Raw genomic sequence first — 21,443 nt, 5'->3', positions numbered from 1 at the left:
GCTTCCACTTTTTCCCCTTCTATTTGTCATGAAGTGATGGGACCAGATGCTGTGCTCTTGGATTTTTTAATGTTGAGTTTCAACCAGCATTGTCACTCTCCTCTTTTACCCTCATCAAGAAGCTCTTTAGTTCCATGTATATATTCTGATATGAATTGAAAATCTTTTATAACCCATCTCAATTGGCTGATATTTTAGAAAAATTCTTGGTGTTGATGCCCGAGAATCAGAGACGGTCTTTGCTGCGGGGTCGCAGCTCTTCCAGCCACCTGACAATGTCGTCTCAGTAGAACAGCTGCCGCCCCCGCACAACAACAATAACTGTGAGGAAGGTGAACAGTCTTTGCCACCACCTGCTGGCCTCAACAGTTCCTGGGTGGAGCTGCCCATGAACAGCAGCAATGGCAATGAGAAGAATGGGGGGCTAGAGTTTGTACCCTCCTCGTCCTCCATCCACAATAGGGACATGGAGAAGATTCTTTTGGATGCACAGAACGAATCCAGACAGAGCAGTTCAAGAGGCAGTTCTCACTGAGACAGCCCTTCCCCACAAGAAGATGGGCAGATCATGCTTGATGTGGAAATGCACACCAGCAAGGACCATAGCTCTCAGTCAGAAGTTGCAGAAGGAGAGAAAGAGAGAGGTGGATGCGCTGAAGAAAAGTGTAGACTGGGTATCTGATTGGTCCAATAGACCTGAAAATATTCCACCCAAGGAGTTCCACTTCAGGCAACCTAAACGTTCTGTTTCCTTAAGCATGAGGAAAAGTGAAGCCATGAAGAAAGGGGGGATCTTCTCCGCAGAGTTTCTTAAGGTGTTCATTCCATCTCTCTTCCTCTCCCATGTTTTGGCTTTGGGGCTAGGCATCTACATTGCAAAATGACTGAGCACGCCTTCTGCCAGCATCTACTGAGGGAAGAGAGGAGCCCCTGGGCCAGCGTGTGACTTGTGAAGTGGTGTCTTGTCACAGTAGTTTATTTGAACTTGAGACCATTTTAAACATGTGCCAATCTCCACCTTCTTTTTATATATCCAAGTTCCAGTAACTCTCAAATTCAGTATTTTATTCCAACTCTGTTGAGGCATTTTACTAACCTCATTCCCTTTTTGGCCTGTAGAACACTTCAGAATTTCCTAATAAGAGTTTACTGTCGTTTAGAAATTTGCAAGGGCTTCTTTTCTGCAAACGCCACCAGCAAATTTAACTTTGTCAAGAATGCCGTTGTCTCCTCTCAGTACCACCAGACCTAGACGTGCACCATTCATGATATAAATCTTACTCTTGCAAGATAACTCCCACCTGTCTCTTCAAATGAGACCAGGTTGCAAATGATATGAAAACTACACATTGTTTTGTTTTTCAAGACAAAGGGAAGCTTGAATTTATAGTTATGAAAAAAGAAAACAAAAGCAAATAAGACAGACAAAATACGACACAAGGGGAAAAAATATCCTGGGCAATAAAAAGTTATTTTAAACCAAAAAGAAAGAAAAAAAAAATTCTTTACAATGAATGTATAGTATTTTCGTAATCAAAATAAAGTAAGCCAATCTCATTCTGGAAGAGTGAACAAACAAAATAAACAAAGGTGAAAACTAGATGAGATCCAAAGCTCTGGTCTCAGAGGGGAGCCGATAGTATCACCAAAACTAAAATATGGGCTAAATATGGGTGTTAACATTGGGGTATGGAGCCAAGAGTCCAGGTTCTACGTGATGAGAACAAACATAAATTGATTTGACAACAATGCATATATTGGCGGTGGGTGATTCTGAATAAGTGCTTAGAGAGAAAGGAATCCACCCCTTTAGGATGAGCAAGGCCAAGCCTTCCCAAGGTTATCTGGGTGCCTGACAAGTTCTGTCATGTGCGTGAGGTGAGAGACAAGCTCCATGACTTGGGTCCTGGTTCATTGCCCCTGAATTGTGGTTGGGAGGCCAGTAGAGTTAGCCTTCTGTATGTGCAGTGTCTACATCCTAACTGTGTATTGAAAATGTTTTGGGGAAAAAAATTCCAGAAAGTTCCAAAAAGCAAAATTTGAATTTACCATGCACTGGCAACTATTTACATAGCATTGTCATTGTATTGTATATTATACTTAATCTAGAGATGATTTAAAGCATACAAGAGAATGTGCATAGGTTATATGCAAATAGCCATTTTATATAAGGGACTTGAGCATCCATTTGATGGGGATGGGGTTGTCCTGGATCCAATCCCCACACAAGTTGAGGACATCTGTACTCAGTTTCCTGGTCTGAGGATGCTGGGGTGGCTCGGGGTTGGGGAGTGGCAGGTTAGGTCTTGATGGGCCAAATGCAGGCCCCTTCCTTTTCTTGGATTACTGGACCATTCTCAACAGATGACACTCTAGAGTTATAAATGGATCGGCAACACTCCTGTCCTGGCATGTAGTGTTATATTCATGAAATATAACAGCTGGGAAGGCTGCACAGTGCTCCAGTGGGAAACTGGTTGGTGAAGAAGTATCACTTTGGTTAAAGGAGAACCTGAGACTGTTCATCTGCCTCCTCAAGCCCAGACCAGCTGTGAGTCCTGTTAGTTTTGCCTTACATAAAGCTACTTGGTCTCATCACTGCCCTTTTCCTCACAGTGCTTTTGTCCCAGGAATAAGAAAAATGATGCTTCTTCCATATTCCCCAGGTGCTTGATGGAAAGCACTGGAGGCTGCCAAACCTGCTGGAGTTCCACCTTTTCCTCTGTGTGTGTGTGTGCATGTGTGTGTGTGTGTATGTGTATGTATGAGAGAGAGAGAAAGAGGGAGAGAAAGAAAGAGTAATAAACACAAAAGTCAAAGGAGCCAGCAAAATTGATATATAGGCCAGAAAGCCAAGATTCAAAAAATTACTATGAATGAGACACCATGATTTATGGGATTAGAGGCAGCTATCAAAGCTGAAGCACACATTTAGGAATCTAAATTTAAGGAAACAAGAGAAAATTGGTGGGGAACAATCTCAATGACCAGGAATCTAAAGGACAAATACTAGCAATTGTTATTTTAGACATCTGTTTTTGGTGTTAGTTATATGAACATATACCCCTTTGTTAATTAGTTATATCTTTATAGCTGTGTTATATTAGGCAATTACTTGACCTGTTTGTTTTCCCATCCCCTGGAGAAGGAAATGGCAACCCACTCCAGTATTCTTGCCTGGAAAATCCCATGGAGGAAGGAGCCTGGTAAGCTACAGTCCACGGGGTCGCAAAGAGTCAGACACGACTGAGCTACTTCACTTTCACTAATATTTTACAAGAAATGGAGTGTCATCAGATAAAAGAATTCACCGTACGGCACAAAGACAGAAATATAGATCAATGGAACAGAATAGAAAGCCCAGAGATAAATCCACGAACTTATGGACACCTTATCTTTGACAAAGGAGGCAAGGATATACAATGGAAAAAAGACAACGTCTTTAACAAGTGGTGCTGGGAAAGCTGGTCAACCACTTGTAAAAGAATGAAACTAGAACACTTTCTAACACCATACACAAAAACAAACTCAAAATGGATTAAAGATCTAAATGTAAGACCAGAAACTATAAAACTCCTAGAGGAAAACATAGGCAAAACACTCTCCGACATAAACCACAGCAAGATCCTCTATGACCCACCTCCCAGAATATTGGAAATAAAAGCAAAACTAAACAAAAGGGACCTAATGAAACTTAAAAGCTTTTGCACAACAAAGGAAACTATAAGTAAGGTGAAAAGACAGCCGTCAGATTGGGAGAAAATAATAGCAAATGAAGAAACAGACAAAGGATTAATCTCAAAAATATACAAGCAACTCCTGAAGCTCAATTCCAGAAAAATAAATGACCCAATCAAAAAATGGGCCAAAGAACTAAACAGACATTTCTCCAAAGAAGACATACAGATGGCTAACAAACACATGAAAAGATGCTCAACATCACTCATTATCAGAGAAATGCAAATCAAAACCACAATGAGGTACCATTACACGTCAGTCAGGATGGCTGCTATCCAAAAGTCTAGAAGCAATAAATGCTGGAGAGGGTGTGGAGAAAAGGGAACCCTCTTACACTGTTGGTGGGAATGCAAACTAGTACAGCCGCTATGGAGAACAGTGTGGAGATTTCTTAAAAAACTGGAAATAGAACTGCCATATAACCCAGCAATCCCACTTCTGGGCATACACACTGAGGAAACCAGATCTGAAAGAGACACATGCACCCCAATGTTCATCACAGCACTGTTTATAATAGCCAGGACATGGAAGCAACCTAGATGCCCATCAGCAGACGAATGGATAAGGAAGCTGTGGTACATATACACCATGGAATATTACTCAGCCGTTAAAAAGAATTCATTTGAATCAGTTCTAATGAGATGTATGAAACTGGAGCCCATTATACAGAGTGAAGTAAGCCAGAAAGATAAAGAACATTACAGCATACTAACACATATATATGGAATTTAGAAAGATGGTAATGATAACCCTATATGCAAAACAGAAAAAGAGACACAGAAGTACAGAACAGACTTTTGAACTCTGTGGGAGAACGTGAGGGTGGGATGTTTCGAAAGAACAGCATGTATATTATCTATGGTGAAACAGATCACCAGCCCAGGTTGGATGCATGAGACAAGTGCTCGGGCCTGGTGCACTGGGAAGACCCAGAGGAATCGGGTGGAGAGGGAGGTGGGAGGGGGGATCGGGATGGGGAATACGTGTAAATCTATTGCTGATTCATGTCAATGTATTACAAAACCCACTGAAAAAATAAATAAATTAATTAATTAATTAAAAAAAAAAAAAGAATTGACCATAAGGGTAGATCCATCATTTTGCCTTTCTCACCATTGAAAAGTTCCTCTGTGTATGCATCGGAAAAGAAAGATATTAAGGCCCCAGCTTGTTTTTCTGTTTAGATGAGAAATATCATGTCTTTGTGTAATTGGCTTTGTTTTGAAACACAGATTTTTTTCAGGCCAGATTTTTTCTCTGACCCAATTTTTCCCTCTCTTCTGTCACTTGGCTTATTTAAAATATGAAACTGGGAATCAGGCACTTGAGGCCTCATGATGACTGTGTCACTGATTTGGTATGTGATCTTGGCCAACATACTTAACAAATGAGGCACAGAAAGGTTAAATGGGGTTCGAAGGACTGTAAATACTGACCTGCCTCATTATGATATTGTTTAGGTCTAGTACATTTTTTTTAACCAGAAACCAAAGCAAAACAATTTAAAGCAAAGCACACAAGTTTTTTCTACATTTTTTTCTACTCCCTGTCCCTTTCTTACTCCCTGCTCCCCTCCTTCCCCATATCGTTGATTGAGTCCAGAGTAGAGATGGTCCCTTTTCAGGATGTCTCTCCTCCCTCTTTGTTTGGGCTGTTAAGCAGTCCAGCAGCATCTTTTGGGTGTGCTTTTGGGTATTTGGTCTTTGCACATGGGGAGAGAGTTCTATTTGGGGAAACATAAAAATTTGTTTTGAATCATATGGCCCATGAAGATCAATACTGGGTATGTTGAGGGATCTAGGCTTTTCTGGGTGCCTGATGTCCTCTGCTAGCGATCAGAAGTTGTTTTGTGGAATTTGCTTAGCGTTCAGATGATCTTTTGATGAATTTGTGGGGGAGAAAGTGGTCTCCCTGTCCTATTCCTCTGCCATCTTAGCTCCTCCTGGGATCTAGGCTTAAGCTCGGTTCCATCCATGATTAACTGTGCACTCAGGCCCCATTTGAGGGGTAACAGAAGGGAGAGCTGGGGTCACCAATCTGTCTGGGAAAAACAAGCTTACTTGCTAGAAAGCGCAATAGAGTACTTTGTGCTTAAAGCCATCTGAGAAACCCTATGACCATGAGCATCAATTTGTTCTTGACCCTATCAAAGGCTCAGTGGTAAAGAACCCGCCTGCCAATGCAGGAGATATGGGTTCAATTCCTGGGTCAATAAGATCCTCTGGAGGAGGAAATGGTAACCCACTCCAGTGTTCTTGCCTGTGAAATCCCATGGACAGAGGAACTTGGTGGGCTACAGTCCTTGGGGTTGCAAAAGTTGGACATGACTTAGCGACTAAACAACAGTCAATAAAATAACTACCAAGTTATTTGCCTACTGTATAGCTCATATGTATATCATGTATATTAGATTAAAAATGATAAGGACAGTCATGTATTTTAATTTCTTGGAAATATAATTTCAAAGCATAATCATAATAAAACAGGGCTTTATAACATCTCTTTGAGGATCTGGTGATATAGACTGTGATTCCTGCTATTGCAGTCTGTAATAGTCAGGACTCCAAATGGCTCTTTTCTAATTCTCATTTCTATGTTTGCATGTGCACATGGTAAGTTGCTTCAGTTGTGTCTGACTCTTTGCAATCCCATGGACTATAGCCTGCCAGGCTCCTCTGTCCATGGGATTCTCCAGGCAAGAATACTGGATTGGGTTGCCATGCCCTCCTCTAGGGGATCTTCCAGACCCAGGGATCAAACCTGCATCTCTTATGTCTCCTGCATTGGCAGGCGGGTTCTTTACCACTGGTGCCACTTTGGAAACCCCAATTTCTATGTGTAGCTATAACCAAATCTGCTAGTAGGACTATATTAGTATCTTCTGAATTGTACCGAATGGGTAAACTATTTTAAAATGCTTCTGGGTTCAATCCCTGGATTGGGAAGATCCCCTGGAGAAGGAAATGGCAACCCACTCCAGTATTCTTGCCTAGAGAATTCCATGGACAGAGGAGCCTGGTGGGCTACAGTCCACGGGGTTGCAAAGAGTCAGACATGACTTAGTGACTAAACAACAACAACTTAGAATGCATAAATCTACACTAGAGTATATTGGTTCAGTTGCAAATAAAAGAATAATTCCTCTCTCAACCATATATGCTGGAAAACTTGCCCTTCTTGACACCTTTTCCTTTCCTTTGCTCTCCTTCTCAATCTTATGACTTTTTTTTTTTGGCGGCACCATGCAGTTTTTAGGATCTTAGTTCCCAGACCAGGGATCAAACCTGAGTCGTTGGCAGTGAGAGCATGAGTCCTAACCACTGGACCACCAGGGAATTCCCTCTCCTTTTCAGTCTTATAGATTTCACCTTCTGTGGTAGACCTTGCCAATTACCTCCCAAATCCATTCTTCCTTTTTTTTTTTTAAATAAGAGAAACTGGACTTTTGTTGGACACATGTTCATTCAGTTTTCCTTGGATGTGTCCATGTGACTAAGTTCTGGCTGATGAGGTAAACGTGGGTGTGTTCTGTCATTTCAGGAAGTCTTCTTGAAAAGGTAGAGATCACACATTTCTTCTCTTCTTCCTCCAGCACACAGTCTGGAACAAGGATGTTATGGCTAGAATTCTAGCATTCATTTTTATACTCCTGGCAAAATGTATACACCTAGGAGTCTTGATTCCTGAAGATTTCATGGTGCTGTCATACTAGTCCTGGCCTGCTTACTTCTGAAGTTCTTGTTTAAGCCACCCTTGTTTTGTGGTGGTATGCACAGAAGAAATAGTTTTCAGGACAAAGATAATGGGTTTGATTTGGGGTATGTGAAATAGAAGCTTTGGCAGGTCACTCAGGGAGAAATGTACAAGAGTCAGGGCTGTGGAGAGATGATAGGACTGAATGAAACCATGTAGCTTTCTTTGCTTCTGTTCTGCTATCTGGTGTAGTTGTTAAAATTCAGAGGAAATAGCATTAGTTCCATAGAGCTACTTTGGAAAATGTTGGCTTATACTACAAGGCCAGTGAGCATGTAACTGGTCTTCCAGTCACTCCCAGTTCTTACCTTTTGAAAGCATTTTATACATTTTTCCCAAGGAACTTCTTTTAAAAAAAAAAATTAGTTTTTTTTTTTTTGGCCACACTGAATGGTGTGTGGAATCTTAGTTTCCTGACCAAGGATTGAACCCATACCCCCTGCATTGGAAGTGTGGAGTCTTAACCCCGGGACCACCAGGGCAGTCCTCCAGGGTAACTTCTTGAAACCATTTTGACCAGTTCCTACTGACTAGAGTTTGATTTTCTTATGGTGACACTCACGGCCCTCCACAATCTGGACTGAATCTACTCTTCCAATTTGTTTTCGTTGTGTCTTTTCATGCAACCCAAGCTTTTGTCAGACTAATGTTGACAGTCTGTCCAAATAGACTCTCTGTCCTATTTATGCTCCACAGTTTTCTTTATTACGCCTTTGTGCACACTCGGGATCATCTGTAGCCCATTTTGGTATGAAGTAGAAAAAGATGTCTCTTCCTCAGACCCTTACTTCCATCTGTCAAAAAATTGTTGTTGTGTACTGATTGGTAGAAAATGACATTTCCCTGTGATCTAGTAGAAAATTTTTGTAATAAATGTACAAATCACTCACCTTTGAAGTAACAAGAAAATTATTAAAATACGAACATTTTCAACTAATAGGGATGTTAACAAGGTGGACAGTGCCCTCTTAGGTGTAGCACTTTTGCAGCACGCAGACTGAAGAACCATGAGGGAGGCCCTACTTGTATTATTCCCTCCACCTGAAATTCTACCCACCACCATCTTTGCATGTCCAAGGGCTATTCAAATGCCACTATCACAAAGCTTTTCCTGATTCTTCAAGGTGAAAATAAATCTCCTCTCATCTTGAAAACTGGAGAAGGCAATGGCACCCCACTCCAGTACTCCTGCCTGGAAAATCCCATGGATGCAGGAGCCTGGTAGGCTGCAGTCCATGGGGTCGCGAAGAGTCGGGCACGACTGAGCAACTTCACTTTCACTTTTCACTTTCATGCATTGGAGAAGGAAATGGCAACCCACTCCAGTGTTCTTGCCTGGAGAATCCCAGGGACGGGGAGCCTGGTGGGCTGCCGTCTATGGGGTCGCACAGAGTCGGACACGACTGAAGTGACCTAGCAGCAGCAGCAGCAGCAGCACCCTGAAAACGCAGTATATTTTATCTGGACCTCTCTTAGGGTATTTATCACTTTCTAATAGTATTCTGTTTATGTTGGTGTCTCCTCACTCTACTAGACTTAATGCTCTTTGGGGACAGGATGCATTTATGATTTACTTTTTAACTTCATAATACTTGGCAGAGTACCTTATACTTAGGGTTACCATATGTCTCAATTTGCTTGGCCAATCTGGTTTATGTCTAGTGCTCCGACATAGCATTAATAGTGATCCCCTTTCATACTCAAAATGTCCCAGTTAGATTGACAAATTGTATAGTCACTCTGCATGCATGCTGAGTAGCTTCAGTCATGTCCAACCCTTTGCCACCCTATGGACTGCAGCCCACCGGGCTCTGTCCCATGGGATTCTCCAAGCTAGAATACTGGAGTGGGTTGCCATTTCCTCCTCCAGGGGATCTTCCCAACTCAGGGATCGAACCCACATGTCCTGCTGACTCCTGTATTGCAGGCAGATTCTTTACTGCTGAACTACCAGGGAAACCCAAAGTCACTCTACATATGTGGTATACATTCAGTAAGTAATTAATGAATGAAGACATGAATAAATGACAGTGATTAAGGAGCCATTCACATAGAGAAGATAAGTGAATATGTGCAATTGGTAAGTTCATCAAAACAGAGAGAATACGAAAGATAAGGGCCAAGGACAGGGCCAATGTGGAATGTTTACATTGAAGGCATAGAGGAAGAGTCAACCAAGGATTCAAAGCAAAAGAAGTTGGGACTTCCCTGGTAGTCCAGTGGCTAAGACTCCACACTCTCAATGCAGGAGAGCTGAGTTTGATCCCCGGTCAAGGCAATAGATCCCATGTGCTGCAAATAACACCATATATATTTAAAAAGGAGTAAAATAGATAGGAGAAAAATCAGGGTCATGTAACAGAAGCCAGAAAGAGAGTTTTAGGAGGGATGAAGTGGTCAGCATTGGTAAAAAGTTGTGGCTAGGTCAAGCAAGGTGAATTTTAATAAAAAGTCAGCCAATCTGCCAGTTATTAGGCCATTGCTGACTTTCAAGACAGCAGTTTCAACAGAGTGTAGTTGAAGTGGGGTGGAAGCTTGGTTGTGAGGAGTTAGTGGTGAGAAAGGAGTCAGTAAGCATTGACTACATTGAGTAGTTTGACTTGTGAAAGGAAGGTGATAGATAGGGTGGTAACTTGGGTCCAAGTCAGAGGAGCCCTGAGTGGGTTTATAGACTGTGGGGAAGGAGCCATTAAAATAGCTGATGGAACAGTTTCTTCCTGGAGTGGAGAGGGAATGAGATCAAGTGTCCAAATAGATGGCATAGCCTAGGCAAGAAAAAAAAAATAATAAAGATGTGGTTGTCTTTGAGACTCGAGCATTGTGGTGCAGGCAAAAGCACCATACATCATGCAGTTTGAAGAAAAGGGGAATGAAGGAGCCTACACGGCCAGTCTTTGTGGTGAAGTGGGAGGTGAGATCATCTTTGAGAGGACGGACAGCTGGGGTAGGACTGGGGACTGGGGAGCAGTGGGAACAGTTTGGATTTTGAACAACTGTTCTAAGAAATTCTCGAGGGAGTCAACAAGAGGCCTGCCAAGCTGCAGTGCAAGCCCAGCTGAGGTTCAACTTCCCAGAGCGAGTGAGATAATTTATTTCCACAGAATCCAGAGAAAATGTATTTCTCAAGCTTATTATCAAAATATGCTTTTTGTTTCCACCAGGAAGAGAATAAAGGAAAACACGCTGGCAGTTTACAATGTGACAGAGGGTTATGAGCATTTAGTCTTTCCCAAAAGTCTGTTGTTGCTCAGCCATCTGGAAGACTTATAGCACCCCAAGTGAAAGCGAACGCTCCTACAGGTTGTTTGTGGGCGGTTAATAACAGAGACCTAAAGTCAAGCATCTTCTATTTTCAGAGCTACTCCGGGATAAACCTTCAGTTGCTATGCCCAGTTCTGAGCAAAGGCAAACACTGACATTTCTGTGAGATGGAGCATGAAGTTGCAAATAGCCTCTGCAATAAAACCCACTTTAACCAGGCAAAACCTTTAAGCTTACAAGCGGCCTGTTAAATCTACCAAAGACCAAATGTCAGGAGTTGCCCTTTAAAGCCCAAGTAAATGACCACAGTACTGGTGGCTTAAAATGAGAAAAGTTAAACATCTCACATGCCCACAGGTAATCTTTCCAAATGTCGTTTCATCATATATTCATAGTTATTACCGTGTTCTTGAAGGAGGTTAGCATTTGGAGACAACTGTTTGGCCAAAGTGTTAGGCGTTATTTTCTTGAAAACAGAGTTTGCTTCCTTTGTTTCAGTGGGGAATCAGGGTGGCACTGGTCCAACAGCACAGCTGCCCAAGTGCATAAACAAGTGACTCCAATTCTTTTTCATCCACCTCTCTAACCAAAGTGTGCGATCTACGCATATGCACTTGATTAAGGCTACTTTCATGTTTGTGTTGCCAGGCTCTTCCAGAGACACGCATCTGAGAGGTTAGCAGTAAACCAGAATACAGGTCTTAAGACATCTATGCATAAGGCACCATAAGCGATTTCACTTAGATGCCTATAAATTACTCACAGTTTCCCTCTTTTGTTTACTCAGTGAAAGGATTGTTTATTAAGCACCACCTGCATTAAATTATATGAGTATTCATTTCCTTTGGAGATAATTAGCTTGTTGTTTATGCATCATTTTCTTTTCTCACCAATTGTGGTACCATTTCAGGGGCACTATGCGGGGTGGGGGAGGGTAATAGCGTCTCTCCATCTCAAGAGAAGTATGGCTTTCTCACTTCAGCCTGAAAGAGTTCCCTTTACTAGCTCTGCCATGTACTTCTTCTTTTTTTTTTAATTTTAATTGGAGGCTAATTACTTTACAATATTTTTCCCAATTATTTTTATTAGTTGGAGGCTAATTACGTTACAATATTGTGGTGCTTTTTGCCATACATTCACACGAATCAGCCATGGGTGTACATGTGTTCCCCATCCTGAACCCCCCTCCCACCTTCCTCCCCATCCCATCCCTCAGGGTCATCCCAGTGCACCAGCCGAGCACCCTGTCTCATGCATCAAACCTGGACTGGTGATCTATTTCACGTATGATATTATACATGTTTCAATGCTGTTCTCTCAAATCATCCCACCCTTGCCTTATCCCACAGAGTCCAAAAGTCCTGTTCTTTACATCTGTGTCTCTTTTGCTGTCTCACATATAGGGTCATTGTTACCATCTTTCTAAATTCCATATATATGTGTTAAGATATTGTATTGGTGTTTTTCTTTCTGACTTACTTCGCTCTGTATAATAGGCTCCAGTTTCATCCACCTCATTAGAACTGATTCAAATGCATTCTTTTTTTTTTTTTTTTTTTAATTTTTTTATTAGTTGGAGGCTAATTACTTCACAACATTTCAGTGGGTTTTGTCATACATTGATATGAATCAGCAATAGATTTACACTTATTCCCCATCCCGATCCCCCCTCCCACCTCCCTCTTCACCCGACTCCTCTGGGTCTTCCCAGTGCACCAGGCCCGAGCACTTGTCTCATGCATCCCACCTGGGCTGGTGATCTGTTTCACCATAGATAGTATACATGCTGTTCTTTTGAAACATCCCACCCTCACCTTCTCCCACAGAGTTCAAAAGTCTGTTCTGTATTTCTGTGTCTCTTTTTCTGTTTTGCATATAGGGTTATCATTACCATCTTTCTAAATTCCATATATATGTGTTAGTATGCTGTAATGTTCTTTATCTTTCTGGCTTACTTCACTCTGTATAATGGGCTCCAGTTTCATCCATCTCATTAGGACTGATTCAAATGAATTCTTTTTGACAGCTGAGTAATATTCCATGGTGTATATGTACCACAGCTTCCTTATCCATTCATCTGCTGATGGGCATCTAGGTTGCTTCCATGTCCTGGCTATTATAAACAGTGCTGCAATGAACATTGGGGTGCACGTGTCTCTTTCAGATCTGGTTTCCTCAGTGTGTATGCCCAAAAGTGGGATTGCTGGGTCATATGGCAGTTCTATTTCCAGTTTTTTAAGGAATCTCCACACTGTTTTCCATAGTGGCTGTACTAGTTTGCATTCCCACCAACAGTGTAAGAGGGTTCCCTTTTCTCCACACCCTCTCCAGCATTTATTGCTTGTAGTCTTTTGGATAGCAGCCATCCTGACTGGCGTGTAATGGTACCTCATTGTGGTTTTGATTTGCATTTCTCTAATAATGAGTGATGTTGAGCACCTTTTCATGTGTTTGTTAGCCATCTGTATGTCTTCTCTGGAGAAATGTCTGTTTAGTTCTTTGGCCCATTTTTTGATTGGGTCATTTATTTTTCTGGAATTGAGCTTCAGGAGTTGCTTGTATATTTTTGAGATTAATCCTTTGTCTGTTTCTTCATTTGCTATTATTTTCTCCCAATCTGAGGGCTGTCCTTTCACCTTACTTATAGTTTCCTTTGTAGTGCAAAAGCTTTTAAGTTTCATTAGATCCCATTTGTTTAGTTTTGCTTTTATTTCCAATATTCTGGGATGTGGGTCATAGAGGATCTTGCTGTGATTTATGTCAGAGAGTGTTTTGCCTATGTTCTCCTCTAGGAGTTTTATAGTTTCTGGTCTTACATTTAGATCTTTAATCCATTTTGAGTTTATTTTTGTGTATGGTGTTAGAAAGTGTTCTAGTTTCATTCTTTTACAAGTGGTTGACCAGTTTTCCCAGCACCACTTGTTAAAGAGGTTGTCTTTTTTCCATTGTATATCCTTGCCTCCTTTGTCAAAGATAAGGTGTCCATAGGTTCGTGGATTTATCTCTAGGCTTTCTATTCTGTTCCATTGATCTATATTTCTGTCTTTGTGCCAGTACCATACTGTCTTGATGACTGTGGCTTTGTAGTAGAGTCTGAAGTCAGGCAGGTTGATTCCTCCAGTTCCATTCTTCTTTCTCAAGATTACTTTGGCTATTCGAGGTTTTTTGTATTTCCATACAAATTGTGAAATTCTTTGGTCTAGTTCTGTGAAAAATACCGTTGGTAGCTTGATAGGGATTGCATTGAATCTATAGATTGCTTTGGGTAGAATAGCCATTTTGACAATATTGATTCTTCCAATCCATGAACACGGTATGTTTCTCCATCTGTTTGTGTCCTCTTTGATTTCTTTCATCAGTGTTTTATAGTTTTCTATGTATAGGTCTTTTGTTTCTTTAGGTAGATATACTCCTAAGTATTTTATTCTTTTTGTTGCAATGGTGAATGGTATTGTTTCCTTAATTTCTCTTTCTGTTTTTTCATTGTTAGTATATAGGAATGCAAGGGATTTCTGTGTGTTAATTTTATATCCTGCAACTTTACTATATTCATTGATTAGCTCTAGTAATTTTCTGGTAGAGTCTTTAGGGTTTTCTATGTAGAGGATCATGTCATCTGCAAACAGTGAGAGTTTCACTTCTTCTTTTCCTATCTGGATTCCTTTTACTTCTTTTTCTGCTCTGATTGCTGTGGCCAAAACTTCCAACACTATGTTGAACAGTAGTGGTGACAGTGGGCACCCTTGTCTTGTTCCTGATTTCAGGGGGAATGCTTTCAATTTTTCACCATTGAGGGTGTCAAATGCATTCTTTTTAATAGCTGAGTAATATTCCATTGTGTATATGTACCACAGCTTTCTTATCCATTCGTCTGTTGATGGACATCTAGGTTGCTTCCATGTCCTGGCTATTGTAAACAGTGCTGCGATGAACACTGGGGTACACGTGTCTCTTTCAATTCTGGTTTCCTCTGTGTGTATGCCCAGCAGTGGTATTGCTGGGTCGTATGGCAGTTCTATTTCCAGTTTTTTAAGGAATCTCCACACTAATGGGACCTAATTAAACTTAAAAGCTTTTGCACAACGAAGGAAACTATAAGCAAGGTGAAAAGATAGCCTTCAGAATGGGAGAAAATAATAGCAAACGAAGCAACTGACAAAGAGTTAATTTCAAAAATATATAAGCAACTCCTGCAGTTCAATTCCAGAAAAACAAGCAACCCAATCAAAAAATGGGCCAAAGAACTAAACAGACATTTCTCCAAAGAAGACATACAGATGCCACATACTTCTAATTGGCAGTTGGATGGGGATGACAGAGCCTGTAGGCAAAGGAATCACCCTTTACTCCTAGAGAGCCCAGACACCTACTTACCTCAATAACAGGAATTATGATTATTATTACCAAGCATTTATTAAATGCCATGACTACCAATGGTGGTGCTAAATGTTCTTTCTGTTATTTCATGTGATTTTCACTACAGCCATGTGGAGTGATTAGAAAGTTTTTTTTAGTGAGAAACTTGATATTCACAGAGGTTAAATGATTTCTATCCCTCATCTAATATTCTCAGTGGTTAATTGGGGGAACACATTTTAAAGTTTTGGTATTCCAAAATCAAAAGTGCCCCTGAAGACATGTCTTTTTTCCTCATGAAAGGTTACTGAGCAAGTGCATACTTCTCTCTATGGTGGACTCTTCCTTTTTCTGCCTGTGGCTAGAACTGTCTTCATTTTGCGCCTTTTTTACATTCACTGACAAATTTGCTTTTCCTTAACTATTACTTGTGCATCTCTGAGTTCTCATAGAAGTGTAAAAGGACAAGTTTACAGTCTAAAACTATTGAGGCAGTTTACACAAATGGCTGCTAAATTCCAGAAGCGCTCTGATTTAACCAGCTAGTAATTATAGACTTAGCTATGCCCTGGGCCTAATCACAGTTGCTGAAACATAACTTCCTACTGCATAAGCCTGATCAAAGATAATTAGAGACGAGCACAGGTGGTAAGTCTGTCGCCTGGGAGAAGAATTAGAGCTAGTTTCCACCATACAGTACCCAGAAAAATTTATATGCTGGCATGCTCCAGGCCAAACTCGCAAGGGCCCCAAGTCTCTTCCTTAGCATCGAGCTGCTGCTGTCTCTGCCTTACTTTTTAATTTTAGTTCTGCTATTATCTATGCAGTGGAGGGCAGTACTCCTCAGTGGGTTAGGGTGAGCCAACAGGCAGAGACTGGAGAGATACCTGACACATTCCCCATCAGCTTGCTCGATTCTCCCCGTGGCTGACTCAGGCCTCCAGCACTCTCCGGGTTGTTTCTGGATCCCTGGCCGTGTTATTGACACAGAGGATGTATTGACGTGATTGCTCCCCATGTGCTCCTGCTGGACTGTATTTACCCATGTAGGTTATTAAGCTTTTAGATCTCTGCATCCATTTGGTAGTTCCAAATCCTAATAGATTTCCCATGGAATATGGACCTGACATGTAGTCTGATCTATGGAAAAACAAAAACAAAAACTTTGCTGGAGGCATGAATTCTAATACCAAATCTGTGAACTCTAGACCTACATGTGATTGGCATACAGAGACCTTAAAGTGATGCAAGACCAAGCATAACAAACCAGTGCCATTTCTAAAATTATACTATTATTTACAAATTGTGGAAAATTAACAAATGTGGGGCCAAGTCATTTAAACAAAGGGCAGCCTTGGAAAAGACTCTGTGGAACCAAAAATTCACAGTTCTGGAGCACACATCTGGTCCTCAACAATTGAAACACAGAGCACAGGTTTCTCTTCCTTCTGATTCCCCATTCATCCACTAGTGATGGTTTCATTTTTTATTTTCCTCTGTTGTAATGTATTAAATGAAAAGAATAACCATATTTTAAACCTATCACGAAATACCGATTTTATGCTGATTTATACTGACATAAAGCCAGACAAAATGCAAAGACTAAAAGGGCCACTTCAAGCCTAATAATCACAATTACCTCGATATGGGAAAGTGTCTGAATTTACATCCTCATAAGTATTGAGACAACACAAATACTGGGGCTAAGTGTATGCATTTTAATTATGATCAATCAAAAGGAGCATTAGGAGTCCAATTCAAGTGTTACTTTACACATAGTAGAGAATACAAACGTGCTTGGAAATGAATATGAGAGAAAAAAAGTGTGCTAAAGTGAAGAATTGCAATTCGATACATGTACATCAATTACATTTATTTTGCAAAAAGCAATGTTCACCTAAAAAAATCTCATTTAGTTCTAGTTGCTTCTATTTCTAGATAATATGGATACTTAATTGCTGAGAAGATCGATTATTTAAACATTGGATTTAAATAATATTTATGAAAATCCCATTGGTAACAATTTGATTGTGCTTTTTGTGTATTTTATTCCCCAAGTTGCAGCCCTTTTCCTACTTCTTTACATATATTTTAAGTTTTATTGTTGGAATATTAATGCATGTGCAAAAGGAAAAAAAATCAGAGCAGGATTTCAAACAGATATTTACATCTCCATGTTCATTGCGGCATTATTGACAGTAGCCAAGAGGTAGAAACAACCCAATATCCATGGATGGATGAATGGATAAACCATATATGGTAATACATGCAATGGAATATTATTCAGCCTTAAAAAAAGAAGGAAATCCTGTTACATGCTACAACATGGATGAACCCTGAGGACATTATGCCAAGTGAAACAAGCCAGTCATAAAAAAGACAAATACTATATGATTTCACTCATGAGAAAGGAGAAGTAGTCAAACTCATAGATACAGAAGGTAAAATGATAGTTTCCAAGGGCTGAGGGGAAGGGAAAATGGATATGGAGTTTCAGTTTTACAAGATGGAAAGTTCTAGAGATCTGTTGCACAACAAGGTGGATATACTTAACACTGCTGAACAATATACTTAAAAGCGGGTAAGATGGCAAATTTTATGTTTTTTTAACCACAATTTAAATTTTTTTTAAAAGTGTAAAAATGAATACTAATACTAGAGTAGAGTGTGCCTGTAATCCAATATGACTGGTGTCCTTATGAGAAAATGGCCATGTGAAGACACAGGCATCAAGAGTCTGTGTGAGGATGGAAGCAAACCAAGGAACACCAGGTTGCCAGGCAACCACCATCGGAAGCTAGGAAGAGGCAAGAAAGGATTCCACTACAGGTTTCAGAACGAACATGGCCCTGCCAGGATCTTGATTTTGGATTTCTAGCTTTTGGAACTGTGAAATAAATCTCTATTTTTTCAAGCTACCCAGTTCATGGTAGTTTGTTACAGAAGTTCTAGGAAATTAATACAAGCAGGGGTGATGTCTTTTTGTTCACTGCTGTATGTTCAGCATCTAACCCAGGGTCTGGAACATAGTAAGTGCTCAGTAAATATATTTGTTGAATTTAGAAAGCACATACAAAAGTAGAATAGCAGTGGTGTGCTCATAAACATTTTAACATCCAACTCTTGGGGGAGGGAGCTGATTTGTGGCATGTGCTGATTTTCATGATGGAAATACTTCCACCATGGCCAATTTCAAGATACCAGTGTGGTGTCAGAATTCTTGAAAATTAAAAAATAGGCTGTCCTGAGTAGGTCTTAGGCAGTTTCAGCACACCACTACTAGTACAATAAGCCCTCATTACTCACTGTCTGCTTCAACAATTATCAACTCATGGCCAATCTTGTTTCATTTCTACACTCACCCATTTCTCTACACTTATATAATTTCAAGGCAAATAATATTTTGATGAGTTAAATTTGACTAAAGAAAGTTCATCAGTGACATCTCATTATATGTCTCTAAAAGATAAGGACACTTAAAATCACCAGATCATTATTGTACCTACGGTGTTATAGTTTCTTAATCAAATATCAGGTTATTGTTCATATATCCAGTTGTCTCATAAGTACCCCCTTTCTTGCATTGCTTGTCTCAGGATTTAAAAGAGGACCATACAGTGCGATTATTTCCTAGGTGTCTTCATTGACTTAATTTGTAGGTTTCCTCTTTATTTCTTAATTTATTGTTACTTATTTGTTGAAGAAACTGAATCCTTTGCTCTGAAGAGTTTCCCACTGTGTGATTTTGTTGATTTTCTTTTTATCAGAAAGCACCTAAGGTCTGGTTCTCTCTTTTAGAGTATTAGCCACCCACCACTTAGGTAAATACCTAGATATATTAACTCCCTAAGGGTTGCAAAATGATGATGTCCTAACATTCATTCTTCATTTATTAGCTGGAATATTTTTATAGAGAATACAAGTTCCTTCTATCTACTCTTTGGTTATGCTGAGGTTCAGTGTTTATGGGAAAAGCTGGATAAAACACATGAATTCTTCCCTTTGTTCACCATTTTTCAAAATAATGAATTGGTTTACTAGCATCCTTCAACAATGACCAGTTGTTTTTCCTTTAACCTAATCATGAACCCTTGGATTTAAATATATTTGATGGATTTCAGTCTACTGCAGCTAATATTTTCATTGACTGTAATTATCTCATCTTTGTAGATGGAGACCATTCAATCTGACAAGATCCCAGTAATCTTTTTTTGTCCTTGTTTTTTTTAATTGGAGTGTAGCTGCTTTTCAGTGATCCTAGTAGTCTTAGATAGATGCCTTAATGTCTAGTAGGACAAGTTGTTCCATTCTCAAGCTTCTAGACAGGATGTTAATGTCTTCTATCTTCTATCTTTTTACTTTGCTTATGTGTTTTTTTTTTTTTTGACATGCAAGTTTTAAAGGTTTCTGTGTCATTAAATTTATCTTCCCTTTTTGCTTTTGGATTTTGAGTCATAGGAGAGATTTCCTCATTCTTGGGTTTTAGAGGAAATCACCAATATTTTCTGTACTGATAAATGTTTGCTTGCTTGCTTCATTTAAATTTCTGATTCAGTTGGAATTTATCTTGTTTATGGCATGAAGAATAGATCCAATTTTATCTTTTTTCCTTATGGCTCTCTAGTTATCCCAATATAATTTATTAGTAAGCCCAGTAGTCATGTACAGATGTGAGAGTTAGACTACAGAGAAGGCTGAGCACCGAAGAACTGATGCTTTCGAATTGTGGTGCTGGAGAAGACTCTTGAGAGTCCCATGGACTGCACGGAGATTGAACTAATCAATCCTAAAGGAAATCAACCCTGAATATTCATTGGAAAGGCTGATGCTGAAGCTGAAGCTCCAGTACTTTGGTCAGCTGATGTGAAGAGCAGACTCATTGGAAAAGATCCTGATGCTGGGAAAGATTGAAGGTAAAACAAGAAGGGGGTGACAAAGCATGAAATGGTTAGATGGCATCACTGACTCAGTGGACATGAAATTGAGTAAATTCTAGGAGATAGTGGAGGACAGAGGAGTCCGGCGTGCTGCATGGACACAAAGAGTGTCCATGAAGTCACAAAGAGTCAGACATAACTTGGCAAGTGAACAACAAAGCCCATGTTTTCCTCTCTGATTTGAAGATTTGCCACTTTTATTTTAAACTAAATTTGCAAATGAAATTGGGTCTCTTTCTGGATTTTATATTCTGTGATTGGTCTATTTTATCATTCTATTTTATTTATAGAGGCTTTATAGTATATTTTATTATCAGGTGAGTCTAGTGGCTCCTCTCAGGAGCTCTTATTTTTCAGGTTTTTTTTTTAAATATTCTTACTTGTTTGTTCTTCCTGATTAACTTTGTAATTATTAATTATAGTTTTTTAATAAAGTATGTTTAACCATCTTACAAGCAACCTAACATTTTTTATTTGAAAAAGAAGGTAAAGTTATAACACACTTTCAGCTAAGGGGGTGAGAAAGAATTCATTTTAAATAAATAATTTCAATTTTTACATTGCAATCTCTAATCTATTTAGAATTTTCCCTGGTTTGTGGTGTGAGGAATGAATCCAATTTTATCTTCTGTTTGGAATATTGAAAGGCAAGGTAGGCTGTAGGAAAGAGGCTTCCAACAGTTGCTGGAGATATGAGTCAACAGAATCATTGTGAAATTTCATTCACAGAAAACACAATTAGACCTACTACTGCTATACCATCATTATACCACTGCTATTCATGCTCTGTACTCTACCCTCATTGACAGGAAATACTGCTCAACAGGAAGCCCTATAATCTAGTCACTTCTGGAGGTCAAGCTGAATGTATATTACTAAGGCAGGGCATGTTGACCCAAAGACCCGTTGATAGTACTTTTACTGTGTGGTAATGCATTGGATATGCATATCTCCTGCTTTCTGGAGATACTGATTAATAGTTATCCATTGAATCTTTATTGGACAACTAAGACTACTTATATAGATAAGTGTTAATAAGCAGAATTGTACTAACAGAAAAAGAACAGTTCTGGAGAACAGAGTCCTGGGGCACACACAGTCTTGACTTGGGAGGTTCCAGCTTCTATTAACATTTTGGGCAAAATCACTAGTCTTGCTGTAAAAGCAAAAAATATACATACATGTACACAAGTTGCCCCTTCCAACCAGTGGCATCAAGTGATAAAATGTAAATCATGTTCCTTAATTTTCATCACCCTGGCCCTCACCTTTCTGTTAGATAAAGCATACCATCATCCCCAACTCCATACCAATATTGTGTTTGAGGCCCTCGCCAGAGAACTCCATCTTGAAATGACTCCTAGTCAGCTTGTGTCAAAGAATAGTTGAAGATATTTA

The 21,443-nt window shown here is 39.8% G+C and overlaps 1 pseudogene; it reads left to right on the top strand.

Annotated features, from left to right (window-relative positions):
• Nucleotides 1–276: 276 nt before the first annotated feature.
• Nucleotides 277–914, top strand: LOC122689507 (annotated as a pseudogene).
• The last annotated feature ends 20,529 nt before the right edge of the window (nt 915–21,443 follow it).

Source organism: Cervus elaphus, chromosome X (assembly GCF_910594005.1).
Source record: "Cervus elaphus chromosome X, mCerEla1.1, whole genome shotgun sequence".
Taxonomy (NCBI): Eukaryota; Metazoa; Chordata; class Mammalia; order Artiodactyla; family Cervidae; genus Cervus; species Cervus elaphus.
This window is presented reverse-complemented; position numbering and strand designations above follow the sequence as displayed.